A 16,605-nucleotide genomic window follows, 5' to 3' on the forward strand; every position below is an offset into this window, starting at 1 on the left:
TACTCCTTCATTGCCTTTTGGCACTACACTCTATTGTGCCAATAACTTCCTCTTATCTATGTATATACTCCAACTTGGATACTTTCTGTGTTCAAAACATCACCCATGACCTACACAGCAGCTTTACGCATCATTGAACAAGTTTACATAAGGACAAGTCAGCAAGGCAACATCCATGTCAAGCAAAGACTAGTCCGAATCCAGCCAGCTTAGCATAAATTTTATCCTTGCCTATTCAAAGGTATTCATTATACATGACCCATATTTATGGCATATCCAACATGCCCTCAGGTTCTTTTAATCAATTATCCAGACTAAATTGGTTAACACCATGTACCCCTTTTGTGGCATCTGATACATTATATCTTTCCTCAAAGAATAACTTAGTTTGTTAGTTGCTCCAGTTCATCCCAGCTTGGATCCATTCTGTTTTTCTGCAGTACAGTCCATACACATTTTATTGCTCTGGTAGACACACTGGTCTAACTAAACCAGCATATCTCATCATCTGATGGGCATGCATATTTAGAACTGCAATGATTAACTATGCATTCATGATTATTAATAAGTACAATTATATAATGCATTGAATAATTATAATTAATAATGTATAGTCATTGAGCACTATTTTATGTGAATAAGTATATTCAGCTCATGATATGTGACATGTATTTCTTCCATGAGTTGTTTATCTCGGAAGTTTGCATGCACCAGAGCACACAAGTGAGCATGCACATTTCACATAATCATAAATACTTTGTTGTTTACAAACAATTAACCCTAGTGAATTAGGTAAGTTTTGCCACCTCTGTTTTTCACATGGGAAAACTGAGGTATAGAAGACTATAGTTTAGTTCTACCTTGGTAAAAATGACATAGTGGGATTCCATCTTTAATGTCTCTTATAATCTGTGCTCAGATTATGCATAAAAAGATGGTTGTTCTAACTTCCAGTCTTGCCAGGTCAATCTGAAAGTCAAACTGGGTTCATTCTTTCTCATGCATAATTACTAGTCAAATTATGCTCTCAATGATACCTGTGAAGCCCACCAATCACATAGGTGCAACTGATTAGATTGCATCTATCTATTAAATAATTCTGTTCAAGAACAAGCACAACGTCTCTTTTAGACGTCTGCAGGGCTAGTAACAGTAAAAAGCAGAAAAAAATTATTTTGTCACTAAAATCAGTGGACATGGTTGGAATACTCACAGGCAGCTCGGGAACAGGTGTTGAATTTATATAGCTGCTCCCATCACCTGTTAGACAAGGAGTTGAGAGCCAATTAGTGCACTTGTGATTGATTGCTTCCTGGACAGAGGGGACAGAGCTAAGTAAGGAAAATTAGGCAACTGGCCTTTATAAGGAAGCTGAGGGAACTGCTGAGGGGACTAGACTCTACTTCAGTGGTGGGCAGCCTGTGGGCCATATGCGGCCCATCAGGGTAATCAACTGGTGGGCCACCAGACAGTTTGTTTACATTTGCATGGCGGCTCGCAGCTCCCAGTGGCCGCAGTTCGCCGTTCCCAGCCAATGGGAGCTGTGGGCAGCCATACAAATGTAAACAAACTGTCTGGCAGCCTGCCAGCAGATTACCCTGATGGGCCGCAGGTTGCCCACCACTGCTCTACTTGATTTGACTCTCCAGTGGAGAAAAACCCCACATAGAGCAAATTAGGCTCCTGTGGTGGGAGCTGTAATATAGGGCTTAAACAGATAAGAAGTCAGTCAGGAGGAGGAGGGAACAGGTTAGGCCCATGTGTGGGAAGGCCTAGGTGGGGTTCACTGGAGCCTGAGAGAGGAGGAAAAGTGGCTAGTTCAGCAGAGAAAGGAAAAGCTGGGAGGACCTAGGGAAAAGCCTGAGGCCGGGACCCAAAGGGAGGCATTGTTAAGCACAGGCTATGCGGAAGCAAAAGGGGCGTAGAGGTTGGAAGTGGCCCAGGAAGAACAGCAGCATGTCTGAAAGAGCAGACCTAGCTGCTTAATACAGGGTCCCTGAGTCAGAAGCCAGTGTAGAGGGTGGGCCTAGGTTCCCTAGCAGGCCTGGAGGAAGGCGCGTGCAAGTCCAATGTAAGAAATATTAAGCCGGGGTGGGGCTGAAGACTCACTGCAAAGAATGAGCCAAGATGAGAGGCCAAAGGCTTTTTAGTTTTGTGGGATGTTTTGTGACTTTCAGTTGAACCTTCTTGCTACCCCCAAAGGGGCCTGAACTTTGTGACTCCATCAGAAGGCTGAGCCACAGAAGAACTGGTCAGAGGAAGACAGGAGGTGCTGCAGACAAGGATCCCTTGCAGCATTGCACCCTGATACAAGGGGTCACTACAAGTGGTGAGTACCTTACAAGCCACTTTTCAAAGCAGAACTGTGCTATACTTCCCTTACTTACAATTAATATTACCTTACTCTTCAAGTGGCAAAATTTAGCCCTCTGTGATTTAGACAGGGTTATACAAGTCATTGCAAGAGCCAGAAATAGACCTCAAGAGTCCTGATTCACAGTATTCTGCTGTAACCACTGTCTAATGCTCCCTGCCTTTGCTAATGGAAATAATCAAGGAATGTCTGGAAGTGCTTTTCTGCAGAGAAAATATCACTACCCTGTGACAGCAGTAAACTGTACATTTTTTAAAATGAATACACATAGTTTATAATTTTTTTCTCCATTTGTCATCTTCCCTCCTCCCCCCCCCACCCTTTTTAGGTTCATGCCACTGTATATATGTAAATAAAAGTTGTAGGGTGATATTGTGTGGGGATGTATATAAAGAACTCAACACTGGCATGGATATAAAGAGCAAGTAAGGATGAGCCTTTAGAGCCTTAAAAGAAAAAAATGAACGTAGTAATTGTGAATTTTTTGAAAAAATCTCAAACTTTTACAACAAAACATGTTCCCAAGAGTTTTGAAAGGGTTTGAGTTTTTCTTAATATATAGTGAAAAAATGCTGTTTGTAAACTGTTTAGAAGAGCAAGTGAGAAGAAAGGATGCTTATTTCAAAAGTCAAAATGAATTTCATATCTTTGTTTCTTTCCCAAACCTTTCAATTTCTAAATTTGAAGAAGAACCTCAAAAGGTTTAGACTTCACATTGCTAATGTAAATAAGCAAGGTTTCTACTCATATGGCAGCTCTGTGATGTAAATTACTAAAAAGGAATTCAAATTAGAAATGGTTTTGGCACCACCTGTAAAAACTTGTCTTTTCAACGATCAAGGTACCGTTCTCCCTATCCCCATCATAGACTCATAGAAATAAAGGGCTGCAAAGGACCTCAAGAGGTCATCTAGTCCCCTCTGCCCCTCTACCCACCGTGCTAAGGAAGGGAGGATCTCTATCTCACATTCATGATAAACAGCAGATAGCAAAATACTTAGCAGGGGACACAGACTGTGGTGGTTGATCAGGAAATGAAATGACATGCTATTTTATGTTTTTATTGTCCTAACATGGGCAGGATCCTTCACGCCTTTCTCAGATAAAACTTCTGTTGACTGAGGAGAGCCTGCTCCAGAGTTCACTGAAGTCAATAGATTTCCCATTTCCTGCCTGTCCTGCAGTTTAACTAACACATTGAGTTACACACACTCCAACTCTGAATAAATTCCTTTAAAAAAAATTTCCTTCCCTGTCCAGGCAAATTGGTTGAAATTATAGTGAAGAACAGAATTATCAGACACACAAATGATTTGTTGGGGAAGAATCAACACAGCTTTTGTAAAGAGAAATCATCCCTCACCAATCTGTTGGAATTCTGTGGGCTTGGGGGTCAACAGACATATGGACAAGTGTGATCCAATGGTTATGGTATACTTGGACTTTCAGAAAGCTTTTGACAAGATCTCTCACCAAAGGCTCTTAAGCAAACTAACCAATCATGGGATAAGAGGGAAGATCCTCTCATGGATCAGTAACTGGTTAAAAAACAGGAAACAAAGGGTAGGAATAAATGATCAGGTTTCAGAATGGAGAGAGGTAAATAGTGGTGTCCTCCAGAGATCTGTACTGGGACCACTGCTGTTCAACATATTCATAAATGATCTGAAAAAGGGGGTAAACAATAAGGTAGCAAAGTTTGCAGATGATACAAAATTACTCAACATAGTTAAGTCCAAAGCAGATTGTGAAGAGTTACAAAGGGATCTCACAAAACTGGGTGAGCGGGCAACAAAATGGCAGATGAAATTCAATATGGATAAATGTAAAATGAAGCATGTTGGAAAACCTAATCCCAACTATATATAAAAAATGATGGGGTCTAAATTAGCTATTACTACTCAAGAAAGAGATCTTGGAGTCATCATGAATAGTTCTCTGAAAACATTCCGCTCAATGTGCTGCAGTCAAAATTGCTAACAGAATGTTAGGAACCATTAGGAAAGGTACAGATAATACAATAGTAAATATCGCAATGCCACTATATGAATCCATGGTATGCCCACACTTTGAATACTGCACTCAGTTCTTGTCACCCCATCTGAATAAAAGATTTATTAGAAATAGAAAAGATACAGAAAAGGGCAACACAAATGATTACAGGTATGGAACACCTTCCATAAGAGGAGAGATTTAAAAGCCTTGATTAGTCATCTTGGAAAAGAGATCACTATAGGGGGATATGATTGAGATCTATAAGATCATGAATGGTGTGGAGAAAGTGAATAAGGAAACGATATTTACCGCATCACATAACACAAAAATCTGGGGTCGCCTGATAAAATTAATAGGCAGCAGGTTTAAAACAAACAAAAGGAAGTACTTCTTCATACAATGCACAGTCAACCTGTGGAACTCATTGCCAGGGGATATTGTGAAGGCCAAAATTATAACTGATGTCAAAAATTAACTAAATAAATTAATGGAGGATAGGTACATCAATTGCTATTAGCCAAGATTGTCAGGGATGCAACCCCATGCTTTGGCTGTCCCTAAGCATCTGACTGCCAGATGCTGGGACTGGACAACAAGGAATGGGTTACTCAGTGATTGCCCTGTTCTGTTCATTCCCTTTGAAGCATCTAGCATTGGCCACTGTCAGAAAATAGGATACTGAGCTAGATGGACCATTGGTCTGACCCAATATGGCCATTCTTATGTCCTTCTTCCATTTTATCCAAGACTCATTATACTGAACTGTTTATATGAAAACTGGACATAAGACTTGAAATTTCTTTCACTTCTTAAGTGGGTTGGGAGATAAAATCTTTCCCCAAAAGCTTACACCATGATACTGCTTCTTCAATTCTCATCCATCAGCTCACTGGTGGTGATGGGACCAAATGAAATCTTTCCATTACTTTTTATCTCTAACGAAGCCAAGAAACTGATACATCTTTAAACCTTTCTGTTCTTGCATTTTTCACATTGTCTATCCAATGCATCCTCAGTCTTCATCTATATCTAGTTCCTTGAACTCTGGAAGATATCATTCTTTGTATGACATTCTTTCCGAGTGCATTCTTGACATGTCCAAACCATACCAGTCGTCTTTCTTGAAACTTCTTTAAAAGCGGTGTCTCTTACCCAAGTCATTTTCTTATCACTTCATTTTTTAAATTTTCTGTAGTCTTCAAACTCTCGGTATTCATCGCAGCCAGTTCATTTCTGCAGTCAATATCATTTGCCCATCAGCTTTCCTCATACTGCAACATTCTGACCCATACAACAGTATCAGCATAAAATTGTCTCATATACACTGGCTTCCATTTTATTGAAATGTTTTTTGGCATTCCAGATCTTGCAGAGTTTTTTCCCAAAAGCAATAGTGGCTAGTCTGATTTCTCTTTATATGTCATCTTCACACTTCCCATTCTTTGATACTAGTTCTCCTAGGTATACACATTTTTCCATCTGTTCTAGTTGTCTTCAACTTTTGATCTATACCAGTTTCTCTTGGGTTCCCGTTGCCATTAATTTTTGTTTTCTCCATGCTGATATTGAACCCAAATTTTCTGTTTTCGTGGTTTACCTTGTCAGTTATTCTGATGTATTGTTCTTCATCCTAGTCTAACCTGGTCTGTGCTTCTGCAAGTGACACTTCCATGTACCTTTTCATTCTCCTCTTCAACATCTTGCTGAATGCTTTTCCTGGCACAGTCAATAAGCTGATTCCTCTGTAGTTCTTGCATTCATTCTTAATTTTTTCCTTACAGATTAGTGAAAGTAGGATCAGACTGGAATTCCTAGTCTGGAGCAATAGGCATATTCGGAGTCGGTGAAGAAAATAAAAAAGGGAGAAAGGTTACTAAAATTCTGCCTAAACGACAACCTGGTGATAACAAACCTGCTGTTTCAACAAAGAAAGCTGCCAAGGAAGTGAACTTTGATATCACCCGATGGGCAAACAAACATGATAGTTTTCAGACTTGTGAATCACAGATGGAAATCAAGTGTGTTATTGTGCAGATCATTTGCAGCTGATATTAGACAGGATCATGAGTTAGTGCTGGCATCAATGAGGTTGAGACTGAGAGCAACTGCAAAATTGCCAAAAATTAAGATATATAATGTAGACAAATTAAAAGAACCAGATATCAGGAAATAATGCAAAGAAACTGTGCAAAAAAAAATCACATTGCTGGTGAAAGAGATGAATGTTGAAGAAACATGAAACAGTGGCTAAAAAAAAATTACAAGAGCAGCTGAATAAGTGTTTGGCAACAAGGCCAAAATAGAGAAACTACAGTGGATAACACATGAAGTGCTGCAGTTCAGTGACAAGCATAGGAAGCTGAAGGAGAATTAAAAGGAAGTCACAAGTCTAAGGCCTGGTCTACACTAGGCGTTTATGTCGAAGTTAGCGCCGTTACATCGAATTAACCCTGCACCCGTCCACACAACAAAGCTATTTAGTTCGACATAGAGGTCTCTTAAATTCGACTTCTGTACTCCTCCCCAACGAGGGGAGTAGCGCTAAATTCGACATGGCCATGTCGAATTAGGCTAGGTGTGGATGGAAATCGACGCTAATAGCTCCGGGAGCTATCCCAGAGTGCACCACTCTGTTGACGCTCTGGACAGCAGTCCGAGCTCGGATGCTCTGACCAGCCACACAGGAAAAGCCCCAGGAAAATTTGAATTCCTTTTCCTGTCTGGGCAGTTTGAATCTCATTTCCTGTCTGGACATCGTGGCGAGCTCAGCAGCACTGGCAACGATGCAGAGCTCTCCAGCAGTGATGGCCGTGCAATCTGAGAATAGAAAGAGGGCCCCAGCATGGACTGATCGGGAAGTCTTGGATCTGATCGCTGTGTGGGGCGATGAGTCTGTGCTTTCCGAGCTGCGATCCAAAAGACGGAATGCAAAGATCTAGGAGAAGATCTCTAAAGACATGTCAGAGAGAGGATACAGCCGGGATGCAACGCAGTGTCGCGTGAAAATCAAGGAGCTGAGACAAGGCTACCAGAAGACCAAAGAGGCAAACGGACGCTCCGGATCCCATCCCCAGACATCCCGTTTCTACGAGGCACTGCATTCCATCCTAGGTGCGGCCGCCACCACTACCCCACCACTGACCGTGGACTCTGAGGATGGGATATTGTCCACGGCCGGTTCCTCGGACATGTTAGCGGACGGGTCAGATGAGGAAGGAGATGAGGAGGACGAGGCAGTCGACAGCGCTTACAACGCTGATTTCCCCGACAGCCAGGATCTCTTCATCACCCTTACAGAGATCCCCTACCAACTGTCCCCAGCCGTTAACCCGGACACAGAATCTGGGGAAGGATCAGCCAGTAAGTGTTTTAAACATCTAAACATTTATTTTTAACAGAACAGGAATATTAAGAATAACAACAATGGGTTTCTAATGATTAGTTTGCCCTAGGCGCTTAACGTTTCAGTCCTGGGCAGTGCAACTATTGAAAAAAAATCTAACAATGTCCGGTTTAGCATGATTGTTCTGCCCAAGCCGCTCTACTGTTTAGTCCCTGCCAGTGCAGCTACAGTAAAATGCGGTCTATATGTCCGGGGATAGAGAAGAAATCCTCCTGGGACATCTCGAGGAAGCTCTCCTGGAGGTAATTGGAAAGCCATTGCATCAGGTTCCTGGGGAGAGCGGCCTTATTGGGTCCTCCGTAGTATGACACGTTTCCGCGCCACGAGACAATCAAGTACTCAGGGATCATTGCCCTGCAGAGCAGGGCGGCATACGGCCCTGGTCTTTGGAGGCTTTCCCGAAGCATTCTTTCTTTCTCACTGTCTGAGATCCTCATCAGGGTGATGTCGCTCATGGTGACCTGCTTTGAATTAGGTAGGGGAATGTTAGTGTTGGGACTGCTTGCCCGTTCCTTTACAGAACTGTAACTGCTGGTTTGCAGCCACGCGGTGGAGGCGGGAGAGGGGCACAGGGATCTTTCCCGGAGACAGCTGTGAGGGGGTGGGACAGGGGCAGAGTTCCTGCTTGCCGGATTGCTGGCAGCAGGGACTGGCATTGCTTTCAATGTGAAAGGAGGCCAGTGCTACTATTAAAGTTTTAAGCTGCCACAAGTCTACGGCTTACCATGTCTGCCTGCTACACAAATTCCGGTGTCCTGCCCCGCTTCTCAGATCTGCAGTGCAAGACCCCAGGCAGTGAATGCGAAGGCCGAGAATTCGACCTTGTCCTGAGTGCGCATGTGATAGGTGTTGTGCATGGTCTTGTTCACAGAGAAAGACTGTTCTTTGTTCACAACTACATTTATCTTTCTGAGGAATTCACTCCCTTTTTCCCATTCCCACAGCCACATCTGCGACTGTCTCACAACCTAGCCTGGCATCACACTCCCAGAGGCTAGCGCAGATTAGGCGTAGGAAGAAGAGGACACGGGAGGTCATGTTCTCGGAACTTATGGGCTGCTCCCGAGCCCAGGCAGCACAGCAGACCCAGTGGCGGGAGAACTTGTCCCAAATGCACTGATGACACATGGAACGGGAGGAGAGGTGGCGGCAGGAAGACTAGCAGGCGACTCAAACGCTGCTTGGACTAATGAGGGAGCAAACGGACACACTCCGGCATCTTGTGGATGTTCTGCAGGAACGGAGGCAGGAGGACAGAGCCCCGCTGCAGTCTATCTGTAACCGCCCTCCCCCGCCACCAAGTCCCATACCCCCCTCACCGAAAGTGCAAAGAAGGAGGGGTGGCAGAGTCCGTGCAAACTCTCACTCCACCCCTGCAGACAGCTCTAGTAGTAGAAGGCTCTCATTCCCCAAAATTTGACAAGTTCTTTCCTTCCCGCCTCACACAAGCCCCCGTCCAAGTTTCACCTCCCAGTTTCATGTGTAGTTGCTAATAAAAAAAACGTTTCTGTTAATTACTGTTTCCATCATGTTCTTTTGGAGGAGGGGGGGAAAGGGGGTTGGTAATTGGACAGGACAGTCACCTTTAGCAGGGTACATAGGCGGGGGCAGGTCCAGCAGCAGGGCACATACACAGTGCAGTCACTAGTTACCCTGGTCAGTCTGGGAGGTGGTTTTCATGTTGTGTGGTGGGGGGTGGGTTGCTCTGTGACTTTGTGGCGGGGGAGGGCAGTTACAGATCTTATGCGGCGGTCCTTATCCTGGATCACAGAGCCACGCAGCAGGGGATCTGTAACCATCCTCCCCCTGCCACAAAGTCACATAGCCCCCCCCAGACACACAGTCCCGATCAGGAGGGGTGACAGGCTCCGTTGAAACAACCAGTCCACCACAGCGGAGCCTGTCAATCCTGGAGTTTAGAAGCGTCATTTGCGTCACTACACTACACCCGCTCCCCACCACAGTCTGCGTCCCAGGTTTAAAACATTCCCGCGAAAACAGTGATAAAAAAAACGGTGTTCATTAACAAAGTAGAAGTGATTTTATTTCTAAACGTGTGTTGGAAGGGGGTGAAGGGGTATGTAACTGGAGAGGATAGTCAACATTAACTGGGTAAGGAAACGGGGGCAGGTTCAGCTTCTCTGTACACAAACTAAATAGTCACAGGTTACCCTGCTCACTCAGGAACCTAGCTTTCAAAGCCTCCCGGATGCACAGCGCATCCCGCTGGGCTCTTCTAATCACCCGGCTGTCTGGCTGGGCATAATCAGAAGCCAGGCTATTTGCCTCAACCTCCCACCCCGCCATAAAGGTCTCCCCCTTGCTCTCACAGAGATTGTGGAGCACACAGCAAGCTGCTATAACAATGGGGATAGTGGTTTCGCTGAGATCACAGCGAGTCAGTAAGCTTCTCCATCTCCCCTTGAGACGGCCAAAAGCACACTCCACCACCATTCTGCACTTGCTCAGCCGGTAGTTGAAGAGTTCTTTTTCAGTGTCCAGGGCGCCAGTATAGGGCTTCATGAGCCAGGGCATTAGCGGGTAGGCTGGGTCCCCGAGGATGACTATAGGCATCTCCACATCCCCAACAGTTATTTTCTGGTCCGGGAAGTAAGTACCTTCCTGCAGCCGTCTAAACAGACCAGAGTTCCTGAAAACACGAGCATCATGAACCTTGCCCGGCCATCCGACGTAGATGTTGGTAAAACGTCCCCTGTGGTCCACCAGTGCGTGCAGCACCATGGAAAAGTAGCCCTTTCGGTTAATGTACTGCGTGGCCTGGTGGTCCGGTGCCAGGATAGGGATGTGAGTTCCATCTATGGCCCCACCGCAGTTTGGGAATCCCATTGCTGCGAAGCCATCTATGATCGCCTCCACGTTTCCCAGGGTCACTACCTTTGACAGCAGTACATCAACGATTGCCTTGGCTACTTGCATCACAACAACCCCCACGGTAGATTTGCCCACGCCAAAGTGGTTCGCGACTGACCGGTAGCTGTCTGGCGTTGCAAGCTTCCAGAGGGCTATGGCCACTCGCTTCTGGACAGTCAGGGCTGCTCGCATCCGGGTGTCATTGCGCTTCAGGGCAGGGGACAGCAACTCACAAAGTTCAAGGAAAGTTCCCTTCCACATGCGAAAGTTTCGCAGCCACTGGGATTCATCCCAGACCTGCAGCACTATGCAGTCCCACCAGTCAGTGCTTGTTTCCCGGGCCCAGAATCGCCGTTCCACAACATCCACATGACCCATTGCCACCGTGATGTCCTCGGCGCTGGGTCCCGTGCTTTCTGACAGGTCTGTGCTACTCTCAGACTTCAGGCCCTCACCGCGGTGCTGTAGCCTCCTCGCCTGACTTATCTGCATCTGCCTCTGGGAAAGGTGGATGATAAGCTGCGCGGCGTTGAGAACGGCCACAACTGCAGCGATGGTCGCAGCGGGCTCCATGCTCGCAGTGCTGTGGCGTCCGCGCTGTCACTGACTAGAAAAGTGCGCGAACTGATTTCCCGCCGGCGCTTTCAGGGAGGGAGGGCGGGAGTGATGGACGGATGACGACAGTTACCCAAAAGCACCCTCGACACATTTTTTTTACCCAGAAGGCATTGGCGGCTCCACCCACAATTCCAATGGGCAGCGAGGACTGCGGGAACTGTGGGATAGCTGCCCACAGTGCACCGCTTCCAATGTCAACGCTTTCCCCATTAGTGTGGACTCACAAAGTCGAATTACTGTCCTTAGTGTGGACACACACGTTTGAATTTGCAATATCTATTCCAAAAATTCGATTTAAGTAAAATCGAACTACTCTCGTAGTGTAGACATACCCTAAGAGCTGAGTACAGTAGGTTGGTCAATGTTGACCAAACTGAAGTTGCATAATGCTTTACAGCTAGACCAAAGGTTGAATGGAAAACTACTCTTCTGCTTGGGAAACTATTGTGCTGATGTTGCAATGGTAATTTCACTATATAAGGAATGGAATTGTATTAAAAGACTGTGAAACTCCTCTCACCAACAGATGTATTAACCAGACATATGTAAATTGCTTTATTGCTGTAACCCCAAGGAAGGTCAGATAAAGTATAAGAATGGTCATACTGAGTCAGATCAAAGATCCATCTAGCCCAGTATCCTGTCTTCAAAAAGTGGCCAGTGCCAGGTGCCCCATAGGGAATGAACAAAACAGGTAATCATCAACAAAAAGAATGAGGAGTACTTGTGGCACCTTAGAGACTAACAAATTTATTTGGGCATAAGCTTTCATGGGCTAAAACCCACTTCCTCAGATGCATGCAGTGGAAAATACAGTAGGAAGATATATATACACAGAGAACATAAAAAAGTTGCCATACCAACTATAACGAGACTAATCAATTAAGGTGAGCAATTATCAGCAGGAGAAAAAAAACTTTTATAGTGATAATCAAGATGGCCCATTTCCAACAGTTGACAAGAAGGTGTGAGTAACAGTAGGGGGAAAAATAGCATGGGGAAATAGTTTTACTTTGTGGAATGACCCATCCACTCCCAGTCTTTATTCAAGCCTAATTTAATGGTGTCCCATTTGCAAATTAATTCCAATTCAGCAGTTTCTCCTTGGAGTCTGTTCTTGAAGTTTTTTTGTTGGAGTATTGCGACTTTGAGGTCTGTAACTGAGTGACAAGGGAGGTTGAAGTGTTCTCTGACTGGTTTTTGAATGTTATAATTCTTGACATTTGATTTGTGTCCATTTATTCTTTTGCGTAGAGACTGTCCAGTTTGGCCAATGTACATGGCAGAGGGGCATTGCTAGCACATGATGGCATATATCACATTGGTAGATGTGCAGGTGAATGAGCCTCTGATGGTGTGGCTGATGTGATTAGGTCCTATGATGGTGTCCCTTGAATAGATATGTGGACAGAGTTGGCAACGGGCTTTGTTGCAAGGATAGGTTCCTGAGTTAGTGTTTTTGTTGTGTGGTTATTGGTGAGTATTTGCTTCAGGTTGGGGGGCTGTCTGTAAGTGAGGACTGGCCTGTCTCCCAAGATCTGTGAGAGTGAGGGATCGTCCTTCAGGATAGGTTGTAGATCCTTGATGATGCGCTGGAGAGATTTTAGTCAGGGGCTGAAGGTGATGGCTAGTGGCGTTCTATTACTTTCTTTGTTGGGTCTGTCCTGGAGTAGTGACTTCTGGGTATTCTTCTGGCTCTGTCAATCTGTTTCTTCACTTCAGCCAGTGGGTATTGTAGTTTTAAGAACGCTTGATAGAGATCTTGTAGGTGTTTGTCTCTGTCTGAGGGATTGGAGCAAATGCGGTTGTATCTTAGCGCTTGGCTGTAGACAATAGATCATGTGATGTGGTCTGGATGAAAGCTGGAGGCATGTAGGTAAGTATAGCGGTCAGTAGGTTTCCGGTATAGGGTGGTGTTTATGTGACCATTGCTTATTAGCACTGTAGTTTCCAGGAAGTAGATCTCTTGTGTGGACGGGTCCAGGCTGAGGTTGATGGTGGGATGGAAATTATTGAAATCATGGTGGAATTCCTTAAGGGCTTCTTTTCCATGGGTCCAGATGATGAAGATGTCATCAATATAGCGCAAGTAGAGTAAGGGGACGAGAGCTGAGGAAGCGTTGTTCTAAGTCAGCCATAAAAATGTTGGCATCCTGTGGGGCCATGCAAGTACCCATAGCAGTGCCGCTGACTTGAAGGTATACATTGTCCCCAAATGTGAAATAGTTGTGGGTGAGGACAATCCATTCCCTGTCACTCATTCCCAGCTTCTGGCAAACAGAGGCTAGGGACACTATCCCTGCCCATCCTGGCTAATAGACATTGTGTGTTGTGCAAAATAAGAAAGTAGCTAATAGTAAATAAGGTATATTCTATAGAATGCTTTGTGTCCATGAAATGTATTCTCAGAATTTTTTATACATGTACTAAACTTTGCTGTGGAAACTTACGGGGAGCTGAACTATTGCGATGTGTCCTGTGTACACGGAGCTCTGTTCTTTGTATACGTAACAACTGTCAGGAAATAAGATGGATGTTCTGTTGGGGCTTGTGAAAGCAGTCCACTGGGTACGGGGCCTAGCTAGTGCAAGACAACTCTGTGTCTTGCAAAAAAATGTATGGAGAGATCAGAGAGAGCCAGTATCATGTACAATTTTAATATACACAATATCAATATTATATATAATGTATGATTTGTAAACTATATATTCTATTCATGTTACTTTTCCAGAATACTTTTTACTTATGTGAAACTGTTTAACCTAGGGGACATGTGAAGTAGTGTAATTTCAGTGCTACGTAGAGAGACATACCAAAAAACTGGATAAGATAAATGATGTTGTTGATGCCTACCAACATGCAGGCTGAATCCAGGTACAGATGTCTCTGTTTTGCTGACTTTCAAAATGTTATGTTCAAAATAAGATAGGAAACTGGTACAAACTGGTGTGTAAATCTTAGGTAATGCTGGAATCTACTATTTTGTTGTTAACAAGGGTACAATATGTGAAGCAGGAGTAAGCTTGTGATTTCTAGACAGACTAGATTGCCGCAAGAACTGTTGTCCAGATTGGTTGGTAATATATTGACCTTTCTGTATTGTGCTGATTTATCTTTTAACCCTAATAAAACTGATTGAGCCTTGGTTATTTGTCATCTCATGTTATTAACTAAAATTGAACCTGTAAGACCACAAAGATAAAACGGATTGTGACAGACCCAGATCAGTGGGGTACAGAAGTCTGGTAGAGGGCAAATATACTGGTCACTGGATGAGTAGTTTTCTGTTCCCTGAGTGACCAGAGCAGGGGCTGCACTAGAGTAATCAGGAACCTGCTAGAAACAGTTAAGGCAGACAGGCTAATTAGGACACCTGGAGCCAATTAAGAAGAAGCTGCTAGAATCAATTAAGGCAGGCTAATCAAGGCACCTGGGTTTTAAAAGGAGCTCACTTCAGTTTGTGGTGCGAGTGTGAGGAGCTGGGAGCAAGAGGTGCAAGGAGCTGAGAGTGAGAGGGTGTGCTGCTGGAGGACTGAGGAGCACAAACGTTATCAGACACCAGGAGGAAGGTCCTGTGGTGAGAATAAGGAAGGTGTTTGGAGGAGGCCATGGGGAAGTAGCCCAGGGAGTTGTAGCTGTCATGCAGCTGTTACAGGAGGCACTATAGACAGCTGCAGTCCACAGGGCCCTGGGCTGGAACCCGGAGTAGAGGGCGGGCCTGGGTTCCCCCCAAACCTCCCAATTGACCTGGATTGTGAGTTCTTCCAGAGGGGAAGGTCTCTGGGCTGTTCCCCAACCCACATGGTGAATCTCTGAGGCAAGAAAATCCGCCAATAAGCGCAGGACCCACCAAGATAGAGGAGGAATTTTTTGTCACAGGGTACTAAAGATAGGCACAAACAACTGGATAAATGAACAATGTAAAGAAGCAGAAGAATACGTGAAAAGAAACGTGACACAAGGGTTGTATCGCAAGATAAGAGAACTGAGTGGGAAATATGAGTTGAAGAGGTAGTTGTGAAATTCAAGCACAGACAAATAAGTGAGGACAAACAAGCAAAGAATAAGTGATGGAAAGAATATTTGAAGAGTTGTACAATGTGCAGAACACCATAAATGCATCAGTCCTGGAGAAGCTTCCCAGTACAGAGGAGACAGAGCAAATGCCAGAATTCTTAGAAGTAATGACCTTGATAAAAAGTTTGAAAAAAAAAAAAAGAAAAGACACTGAGAAATGACAAAATAACCACAGCTCTGTTACAAGCACGTGCGGAACACATGGCAAAGGAGATGCACAAGCTATACAACAAAAACAAGAGCAAGTGCTGAGCAAATGAGAAAAGTAATAATCATACTGCTTAAACCATTAAGCCACTGCAAATGCAGACAGATGGAGACAGAAGCCTGAATGAGTCATCAATAATAGATATTCCTGCTTTAGTATGCTGAATATAATTTTTCCTCTAGAAATCATTAATTCACTAATTCAACTATAGAAAAGAAGACGTAAATCAAGACATTTTATTAAACTTTTCGAACAACTAAAAAGGCAATTCCAGACTCATAACAAAAAATGTGAGGTGTTTTGATGGGATCCAATCCTGCAGTCATTATTCAGTCAAAACAATGACTTCAGTGGACCTTTTGATTTATAAGGATTGCAGGAATCTGATGTACAATCTTATAGATCTAAATGCTGCTGTCATTTACTCATGGTGAATCCAGAGTGGATCCAGTGGAATTGCTCTGGATTTCCACATGTGTAACTGAAAGCAGAATTTGGACTCTGCATGGTACATTAAGTAACTATTGTGTATTTGGAGAACTTTTTTTGGAGATGTGAAAACATTCAAATACACTTCCCTTCTATCTTATTGCAAAACAGCCTCATTCCTGCTAATTTGCAAAGTGCAACATCATTTCCGTAGGTTCTGTACCACACAATAGTCAGCAGACCCAGTTCCATAAATGCTGTAAGTAAGAAGTACAGCATCACATTCACAGTCATGTAATTGTAACCCACTCCTGAGAGGTGGCTGCAGCCTTCTTCCTTTTCTCCTCAGGGGTATGGGAACCTGGTATCTCCACCCAAGGAAACCCCTCGTAGTACAGAGAACACAGATGATCTGTCCTTTGGGAAAATATTCAACACCCAAGCTCATACAGATGGGTATCATTGCACAATAAAATAAAATAGCTATCACAATTCCCAAAGTAATAAAACTGTAACCAGTTTATTAGGTATGGAGAACTCAGGATGGGGACAATGGGAAAAAGGATCAGAACAATAAAAGACAAAATTAACAATACATAAACTCTAAGTTTCCCAACATTTATAGCCAAT

The sequence above is a fragment of the Chrysemys picta genome, chromosome 5 (assembly GCF_011386835.1).
Source record: "Chrysemys picta bellii isolate R12L10 chromosome 5, ASM1138683v2, whole genome shotgun sequence".
Taxonomy (NCBI): Eukaryota; Metazoa; Chordata; order Testudines; family Emydidae; genus Chrysemys; species Chrysemys picta.